This window comes from Pogona vitticeps, chromosome 1 (genome assembly GCF_051106095.1).
Source record: "Pogona vitticeps strain Pit_001003342236 chromosome 1, PviZW2.1, whole genome shotgun sequence".
In the NCBI taxonomy this organism is placed as follows: Eukaryota; Metazoa; Chordata; class Lepidosauria; order Squamata; family Agamidae; genus Pogona; species Pogona vitticeps.
The window spans coordinates 134,095,763-134,105,653 of NC_135783.1; the positions used below are offsets into that span (position 1 = coordinate 134,095,763).

A 9,891-nucleotide genomic window follows, 5' to 3' on the forward strand; every position below is an offset into this window, starting at 1 on the left:
TAAATGAATGCAGCGCTGAAGGAACTATACTATCCGAGGGCCAGATCAGGCAAGCGACCTCAAAATAAAAGAATTCCCTGGAGATTGCTGAATATAACCCAAGGTCTGAGTCTGAACACCTTCCAGACACTGTGTAATATATTTAGTTACATGAGAGGACCCTCAAAAGCCCACAGGAGACCACACTCATGCTAGGTGGGCCACCGCAACCGAACTTACTGCTGCTTCTGCTCCTGGCACGGCCACCCAATTTTTTTCTAGCAGCAGAAGCTCATTTTGTATGGTGCAGGAGGAAGCTAGAGTTGCTCCATAAAGACCTAAGAGGCTTCAGGCAGAAGTTCTACTTCACTCTGCCTGAAGCAACAGGAAAAGAAGGACATGCCACTGATGGGCCACACTTTTAGTGGTACACTCAATGTCATAGGATGCTGCTCTTGATTCAGCAGCAGAAGGGCACTGTGGGGTGTCTGCCTGTTGCCAATCCTGGGCTAGGTATAGACAGCATGGATAGAAAGCTTGTTAGCATTTGTTATGTTTTGCTCTTTTGAAAAGGGATAGTTTTTCACTTCATAAAGATGCATTTTATCTATGTTTTAATTTACCTCTATGCTTTTGCAGTGGGCTCGTGCGTTACAACGTGTGTTTTTTTCTGTTGTTGTTATGTTCTGACTTATAGTGACCCTAATAGGGCTTTCAAGGTAAGTAAGATATTTAACAGGTTGTTTTACCGGTTCCACGCCTCCCAATGAGCTTCCATAGCTAAGCAGGGATTTGAACCCAAGCCTCCTGAGTCCTAGTCTGTCACACTATCCACTAGACCAGTGGTTCTTAACCTTTGTTACTCAGGTGTTTTTGAACTGCAGCTCCCAGAAACCCCAGCCAGCAGAGCTGATGGTGAAGGCTTCTGGGAGTTGCAGTCCAAAAACATCTGAGTAACAAAGGTTAAGAACCACTGCACTACACCACACTGAATACCCCATACAGTGTATAGGAGTAAAATAAGAACCACTACAGAAAATGAAATGAAGGTTGCTTAGTCACATAAACAGTCGCAACAAGAGCTTGTGGCATATCACCGGTGTTGTAACTGCAGCCCAAAATAATGGGCATGGATGGGTCTCCAGAGAAATATTAGAACGAATGCCGCAATGATTAGTATTGTTGTTTTTATTCATCCAAGTGGCTAGAAACACATCCAAGAGGCACACCTAATTGGGAAGATCGTATACATGCTAATTCTGTATAAGTAAATTTCAATATTAAAAAGCCAAAGAGAGCAAACATACAGGTTATGGAGGGTTCTAGCGTTTGCTATCTCTACATTTAAAGTGGGATCAAAACATAAGTGACTCTTCCATGGTACAAAACTGCAGGTGGACAGGTCCTACACACACACAGTTTTTGCTGATCTTCCTTTAATAAGCAACAAACAAGAAGTCAATAAAGGCCAACCATATTGAGTTTGCCTCATTATGTGTGTATTGCCTGTATTCTCTTTTCTCTGAAATCCAGATTTGAGGGGCCCAGAGTCTGCATTGCACACGTAGCCTGAAAAGTCTGCAGACACAGCAAATTGAGATGTCATTGGCAATTGTTGCTTCTTAAAACAACATTTCCACTTTGTGCTCATGTAACCCCTATAAAATATTGGTTCAGGCTGAAGGGGTGGGGCTAAGAAAGAGCAGGGCTAAGAGTTATAGATTTTTGAATCAGAAAGAGCGGGAGAACTGAAGAAGCCGGAGTTGCTGTTGCTACTCAGACTACTGAAACTTTTGCCAACTTTGTTTAGGTATAATTCCTCTCTATTTGTACTGGAGGGATGAATCTACATAGTGAATTGCATACAATTGTGTTGATATTTCATTTTAGGATATTCAAGAAGGAATTTCAACTTTCCAAATTCTACCGGCACCCCCAGTATTGGTGCTGTCGCCAAGGGACTGGGTGTGCATATTGTAGGACTTTGCTGTTAGAATGGCTCGTGTTGTCTATTATACAAATGCAAATAAAAAGAGATTTATTTTGTGAAATTGGGTTTGCAAGATTCGTCAACAGAAAGCTAATAGCCCCATAGGACTCAAAAAGGTTACACTCACTCCATGTCTGATCCCCTGTTCAGGTTTTGGCGAAACAAAGCATGGAAGTGAGATTGGGAAATGTGTACTCTGCCTCATGTTGATGGGGAAGTCTGAAGAGGAACTGTAAATGCGTTTGGCTGAATGAGGTTACAGAGCTCCTCAACATCAAGCGCTCAGCACACCTCTTTCTCTCTTTGTGGCCTTGATTTGGCCATTGATGAACTTTCCTCACAGCATCTTACCTCACAGCACTGAACCACACTAATTTCACTTTGTGAGCTGCTTCACATTCTATCACATTGTGTTTCCAGCACCATGCCAGTTCCCCTTTGCTAACCACATAAAACACGGAAATATAATCATCATGCTCAACTTAGAACCACAGAGCTGGAAGGGACCCTATGGATCATCAAGTCCAGCCCTTGTCAAGGAGGCCCAGTGGGTGAATCCAACTCCCAACCTCCCCAGCCAGACCCCTAAACCACGGAGCTATCCAACAGTTCTCACATGTACTGATTATATTTACAACCTGTCTTTCCTTCAAGAGGCCGAAGGCAAGACACATGGGCTCCTTCCCCTCATGTTCTCCTCACAATGTCCCTGTCAGGTTGGTCAGGCTGAACATGTGTGACTGGCACCTGGTCATCCAGTGAGTGTCATGTGGCACAGAGGTCACATGCCAAGGGAGACTTGGCCAGCCACAGATGCCAACTGTGTCTTTAAGGAAACTGTGTCTCTAAGAAACCACAGCTGCCCTCCATACACGTGATTTTATAATAATGATGTGCTGTCAAGCCAGTTCTGACTTTTGGTCACCCTTTCCAGGGTTCCCTAGGTAGAGAGTACTTAGAGTACAGAAAACCACACTTGTATTATTTTATGACAGTGACTTATACAACTCCTATCCTGTGGTGACATTTGTACTCATGAACAATCATGGAACAAAGCGGGGTAGGGGGGAATAATTAGTATTTCATGTTGCCGGAGGGATGTACTTAAGGGGAAAGCCATCTTCTAGTTAGGAGCAGCTGATATTTGTCAGCTGGAGGACAAGGCTAATTAAATGCATCAGGCGATGGTGACGAGAAGCTGAAAAACAGCCTGACAGTTCTAAAATGACTTACAGCACATGATTAAATATAAGAGGCTTTATTAATATACACACACGCGCGCACAATACAAACAAACACACACAGGTGTGCCCCTCATTTGCTAAGTACCTCCTGTGCTTTTTGTTCTGGTGCTTAAACAGGTGCAGAGCAGATTCTCTCCGCTCCTCTGTAGACTCTGCTTCCATGGCAGCAAGGGGGTTGCTTAGCGGTCTGTTGCCACGAAGGTCCTCTTTGGCGCGGACGGCGAGAGACAAAGCAGGGGAAAGGCTTCATGCAGGTGTCGCTTAGAGTGTACTGCAGCCTACTCATTTCATATTAATTTTTATCTTTCCAGGTGCCATTTCAAACCATATGCTTGCGACCTGGAACTCCACCAGTGGTCCATGTGGTCGGATCCCGTGGGCCTTCACCGTAGCTAAAAACCTCATACTTCAGGGCTGAAATGATAAATATACAGTATCTACCACTCAACAGTCTGAAAATCTTGTTGTTTTAGCCTGACACAGACGTCTATGTGATGGATGCCACGTGCCAAACATTTTCTTATGCTAGAACAGTGGTTCTTAACCTTGGGTTACTCAGGTGTTTTTGGACTGCAACTCCCAGAAGCCTTCACCACCAGCTGTGCTTGCTGGGGTTTCTGGGAGTTGCAGTTCAAAAACACCTGTGTAACCCAAGGTTAATGCTAGAACAGGTGGTCATTTTATATGGATATATATGTTTGGACCATGACCATATCCCGTATATTTTCTTTTTTTTCTCTTTCCTTCTTCCTCTAGAGAATTTTTTTTAATCCAATAGGTAATTAAGTAAATTGGTAAGTCAATATGTCTTCTTGCCGAAATTCACAAGGTTGGATGGAGGATACCCACAGAAATAGACAACACAGCTGCCCTTCAATCTGTGCCAGAATGTGATGTCACTGTCTGGATAGCCAAAAGCCAGAGGTTGGGAATTCGATTCCACAGGGCGCCTCCCAGGAGAACAGGCAACCTGTGCAGCCCTAGTAAAACGTCATTGTCCCAGAGCACCACCAGAAGAAGGAAATAGTAAAGGACTACTAAGTGCTTTTAACCTAGGAAACCTTGGAAAGGGCTGCAATAAATCGATTTTGCAGCACGTAATTATTATTTCAACGTGTGATGTGAGTGATCTTTCCCCTAGCTTCTTCAGTCCCAGGCACAGCTCAAAAAAAATATTACTGTTTTCAGGGAATCATTGCCGTTAATACTGTTTGATACATTTTTGAATGTTGGCTTCCTATTGTTACTTCTTGCAATCAGAAATCAGATTTGTGAAGGAACAAATTCACAGATTATGATTCTCAGATATCACAGGCAGGCTTGTGAAAAGTGGATACACAGCTGGCTACAGAATCACAGAGGTGATGATTAACGGGTCCTTTTCAAATTGGGTGGAAGTAACAAGCGGGGTACCCCAGGGCTCAGTCCTTTGGTCGGTGCTCTTCAACGTTTTTATTGATGACCTGGATATATTTTATTAATGGCCTGGATCAGGGGGTGCAGGGAATGCTAATCAAATTTCTGGAGTTCCAGGATGACATTGGGTAGAATAGCTAATACAGTGGAAGACAGAAACAAAATTCAAAATTATCTGAGCACTGGGCTGAAAACAAGAGAATGAAATACAACAGAGATAAATGCAAAGTACTGCACCTTGGAAAAAGAAACCAATTGCACAGTTACAAGATGGGGGATACCTGGCTCAGCAAAACTACAAGCAAGAAGGACCTTGGAATTGTCATAGATCACAAGCTGAATAGGAGCCAACGGTGTGAGGTCGCTACAAAAAAGGCAAATGCTATTTTAGGATGCATTAACAGAAGTATAGTTTCCAAATCCTGAGAGGTGCTGGTCCCCTCTATTCAGCACTCGTTAAGCCTCACACCTTGAGTATTGTGTCCAGTTCTGGAAACTGCACTTCAAGAAGTATGCTGACAAATTGGAACAAGTTCAGAGCAGGGTGACAAAGATGATCAGGGGGCTGGAAACCAAGCCCTGTGAGGAAAGACTGGAATAACTGGGCATATTTAGCCTTGAGAAAATAAGACTGGGGGGAGAGATTATAACACTTTTCAAATACTTGAAAGGCTGTCATACAGAGGAGGGACAGGATCTCGTCTTGATTATCCGAGGGTGCAGGATACGCAACAATGGGCTCAAGTTAAAGGAAGCCAGATACAGTGGTGCTTCACTAAGCGATGTTAATCCATTCTGGAAAAAACATCGTTCAGTGATTTAATTGCTAACCGATTTTAAAAAGCCCATAGGAACATATTAAAACACATTAATACGTTCCTATGGGCTAAAAACTTACCTTAAAGCGAAATTCCTCCATAGTGGTGGCCATTTGGGGTGCCTCTACAGCGAGGCAAAACAGCGGTGGCCATTTTGTTTTTGTGGTGGCCATTTTGGAACCGCCGATCAGCTTTTTAAAAAAGTTTGCTTTGCCATGATCGCTTCCCCGCGATCATCGTGAAGCAAATTTTAGCCATAGAGGACATCGCTAAGCGATTGCTCCAGCGATGGCCAAAAGTCCATCGCAAAGCGATTTCATCGCTCAACGGAGCGATCGCTAAGCGAGGCACCACTGTATCCATTAAATATCAGGGAAAACTTCCTGTTAGAGCAGTATGATAGTGGAATCAATTACTTCAAGAGATGGTGAGCGCTCCAACCCTGGAGACATTCTAGAGAAATTTAGACAACCACCTGGCAGATATCCTTTGATCTGTATTCCCGTACTGAGTAGGGGGTTGGACTCGATGGTCTTATAGGCCTTTCCAACTTCATGATTCTGTGATTCTATGAGGTAAAAACAATCTAAGGGGAATACACAAGCATGAAAGACTGCACGTACTGTATATCTCATATACATGGAAGCTGGGGATGTTTTTATGTGAACTAGAATTCGAAGAGAAGTTGGAAAGTTTTGGCAATGGAAATAAACAGAAACCATGGTGCCATCATATTTTTTTTAAATCATTTTTCCAGATTATTTCTTTCCTCTCTCTAGCAATAGAACACTTATCTCTGCTTGTTTTTCCTTTTTTCAAGTCCCTATTGCTAGGCCATCCCTGCACATACTCAGCAGGGGAAACTCCTGCAGTACCATATTAAGGCTAGATATACCTGAAGCCAATAAAGCATTGAAAATAAGTGTGATCTGCAGCTGTCTGGAACGACTTGCCTTAAGTCTCCCTGAAGTCAAGCAAAGCACAAAAGACATATTCCATGCCGTTAGCAGACCAGTCATTTAGAGCAACCTTAATGGTGACTCTTTAATAAGGCCGAGGACTGAAATATTAACTGGGATCACAATTTAGATTCACCTGCTCAAGTTACAAACAATTTTACTGTATTTGCGTACTCAGAATAATTAGCTCAATATACTGTAAGTATTTTTCAGCTTTGTCAGAGTGAAAAGGGGTTCTCTTTGTAACAAGAGGTAGCACACTTTCTCTATACATGCTCACTCACACACGGCATCAGAGCTTTCTGAAGCACCTGTAGTACATTGTTATATTTATAGCCCTCCTGGTGCAAGTGTTTTCAAAAGAAAAATGACTTCCATGTACAGCATCTATTGTTCCTTCTCATTATTCATACGCAAGAGGGAAAGATCTGTTGCAGCCAATTTTTTCCTTTCCCCCTCATTGATGGGGAAAGAAATACAGTACATTTTCAAACATTCTCTGCGGACGGTATTAACAGGGCTTGAACCAGACTCACAAAACAGATGCCATATTATGAAAGAGAAACTCCAAAGGGTCATTAGGCATCCCATGCTTGCCGCTGAATTCGCTGAAAGCCAGTCAGAGGGTTTCCCTCCTCCAGCCAGTGTCCACAAAGGAGGATGATCTCAACAGGCCTGTTTTTGGTTTGGTGGTTGTTTTCCTTCCCCATGGGGTAAGGAGAAAAGGAACAGTTCCATAGAGATGATCTAGTCCAGGAAGAAGTGAAAGGGTGGGATTTCCTTCCAGTGCAAACAGCAGCTTCAGGGGCAGATGATCTTCTGGATAGCAGCACAGGGCAAAGCAATGAAATTCTCTCTCCTTACCTGCTGAAATCCCCATAGTTATCAGCCCCCTTCCCACTGCTATCTGCATTTTCCCCCTGAACAACATAAATGCAAAGATCTGCCAAATGCAGGGACAGGTAAATCTGGCTGGACCTGGGGCCAATTTTCTGCCCAAAAGGTCAGAATGCATAGAGCCCCCCCAAAAAGTCCTGTCCGAAAATGAAAACAGAGGCGGTTCAGAGTCCATTTCCTGTGTTGCAAAGGGGTTATTTGGAGTTATGAAATGGGACGGGCTATTCACAAAGAGAACTGCCACTCCTGGGAACACCTGTTCACCTTTTCTGCTGGGGAAAGAAGGGACTGAGATGCAAAGGATGAAGAGAGGACAAGAAACCAGGCCCTGAGGAGCCTGAGGACCACAGTCCACTGCTTGTGGCGATCCACAGGCTGAGGGCAGTCTGTGCATGGAGGGGTTTTCCTTGTGACGGAGAATGCTTGATCCTGTCGATGTCCATGTCAGCAATGTGGCAACAGAAATGAGTTCCCCTCTGTGCATGTTTTACTTTAACTACATTACACAAGGGTTGAGCAGGGCCTTTGCTTTAGCCTTTAAATAGTCTATGGGATGTTGCACTGAAGCTGCCTCTAACAAGTACTTAGTGGTTCTTTCTGCCTTGCAAAGGGCACTTGCCCCTTGAAATGTCCCTCTTTGCAGTTGGCAACCAGAATACTCTGCCCATATTGGGGGTGGGGAGACAGGCAGCAAAAGAAAAAGAAATGGATCTCTTGCTGGCCCCGGGAAGCAGGAAGCAGCTTCTAGTCACAAACTAATGAGTGGGTTTCCTTGACCTCCCTTGCCGTTGTCCTGAGTTCTTCTTCCAGATAGCTCCGTAAGAGTGAAACACAAAACAAAACATTTGGTCGATGGGCCACATTGTCTCAGACGCTGCACAACTTCCTTCGTTTGCAGCTTCATGTGTCACAGGGAGTATGGCGAATGTCCTGCCTGGCTGCAAATGTCTTGCTTAAGTAACCTATGAAATCCCTTGCACTTCCATCATCCTCAAGCTGTAGAATCTACGCAGTATTACTTTGGAATACTGGATTGGAAAGTCCATATAAAACTTACTAGCAGCTCCAGATAGTGAGAAATAATCTATTTTTAATCTGAAGTAACTACTGTGGTGCCTCGCAAGACGATTTTAATTCGTTCCGCAGAAATCGCTGTTTTGCGAAAACATCGTCTTGCGAAACGCGATTCCCCACTGGGATGCATTGAAATCTATTTAATGTGTTCCAATGGGGGGGGAAATCAGTCTTGCAAAAATTGTCCATAGAAAACATCGTCTTGCAAAACATAGTTTCCCATACAAATGCATTGAAACCTACCATATTGGGGAAAAGCCTGCACTGCCTTTGGAAATGCAGGGTGTCAGATGGCCTTCCTTTCCTTTCCTTTCCTTTCCTTTCCTTTCCTTTCCTTTCCTTTCCTTTCCTTTCCTTTCCTTTCGCAGCCAAGAAAGAGGGTGAAAGGAGTCAAAACAGCCCCCTGGCTCCTGATCATGGTGACTCCTTTTGCCCTGATCCTTTACCACTGGGGAAAAAAAGAGGGAGAATGCAATACAAGACATCACCAGGACTTGCTGCCTTTGCAGTAGGTCCTGATGAGGAAAAAAGAGATAAAAAGGATTCTAGAAAGACCAGGGAAATTAATCCCCCATTAACACAAATTATGCAGTTGAGTTCCCCACATTTGGGGAAATCATAGGGCTCAGCACACCCAAAGTGCAGTAGATGGGCCTTGCTCTGGAAAAACCACTTTCATGACCGTGGTATATTTCCCCTGCAAGATATGAGTTGGAATGACCCTTGAACCTCCTGCCCCCTTCTGTGCCCTGCACCCCCAAGGCATGGTGACCCCCTGGCTGCACCTCCCACTCAGTACAGGGCTGCACAGCCCCAGTCCTTCCAGAGGCCAAGAGAGCTCCTCAGTGTTTTGGGGTGCCCTGTGGGACCCCCATCAGGGGCTGGGTGTTCCTCCCACAATCCTCTAGTGCACATGTATTAGCATAAGGTATTAGCATATGCGGATGTATCATCCCGTGAGGCAATCGTCTTGCGAGGCACCACTGTAATTCAACTCGACACTACCTCATATTAAATTAAATGTAAGACACAAACATCAGCCCAGATGTTTAAGACGTCCAGTACCATCTGATCTCTCACCATGGATTATCAGATGCTTCTTGCTTCTTGGGAAGCCCACAGTCAGCATACAAGAGACAGAGATATATCTGTGAAGATTCTCAGTCATCCAGGTCAGGTTATCTGGAAGGTGAGTCATGGCAACGGGACTTCTTTCTTATTAGGTTGAAACAGTTCACTATGCATCCAGAGACAGAGACTGGACAAGTTGTTTTGTTTTAAGTCTAGAAGTATCAACAACCACTGGTCAGTGTATTCATTATTGTGCCCCAGCATATATATGGTGGTTCCAAAGCATTCTGCTTTTACACTTGGAGGCCACCACCTAACACAACTATTTGTGGTCATAAAATTAAAAAGCCACAAGGTGGAGGAGGAGGAGGAGGAAATCAATAGAATTAACAACATTGAGGCATAAATAGTTGTGGGCTTTCCAACCAAGCATTTGAACACTG

General features: G+C 44.0%; 1 non-coding gene across 1 annotated transcript; it reads right to left on the reverse strand.

Moving 5' to 3' along the window:
• Window positions 1-8,932: 8,932 nt before the first annotated feature.
• Window positions 8,933-9,089, reverse strand: LOC140703392 (U1 spliceosomal RNA). Its single transcript, XR_012082808.1, has one exon. It is a non-coding gene; the product is annotated as a U1 spliceosomal RNA (small nuclear RNA).
• Window positions 9,090-9,891: the final 802 nt, after the last annotated feature.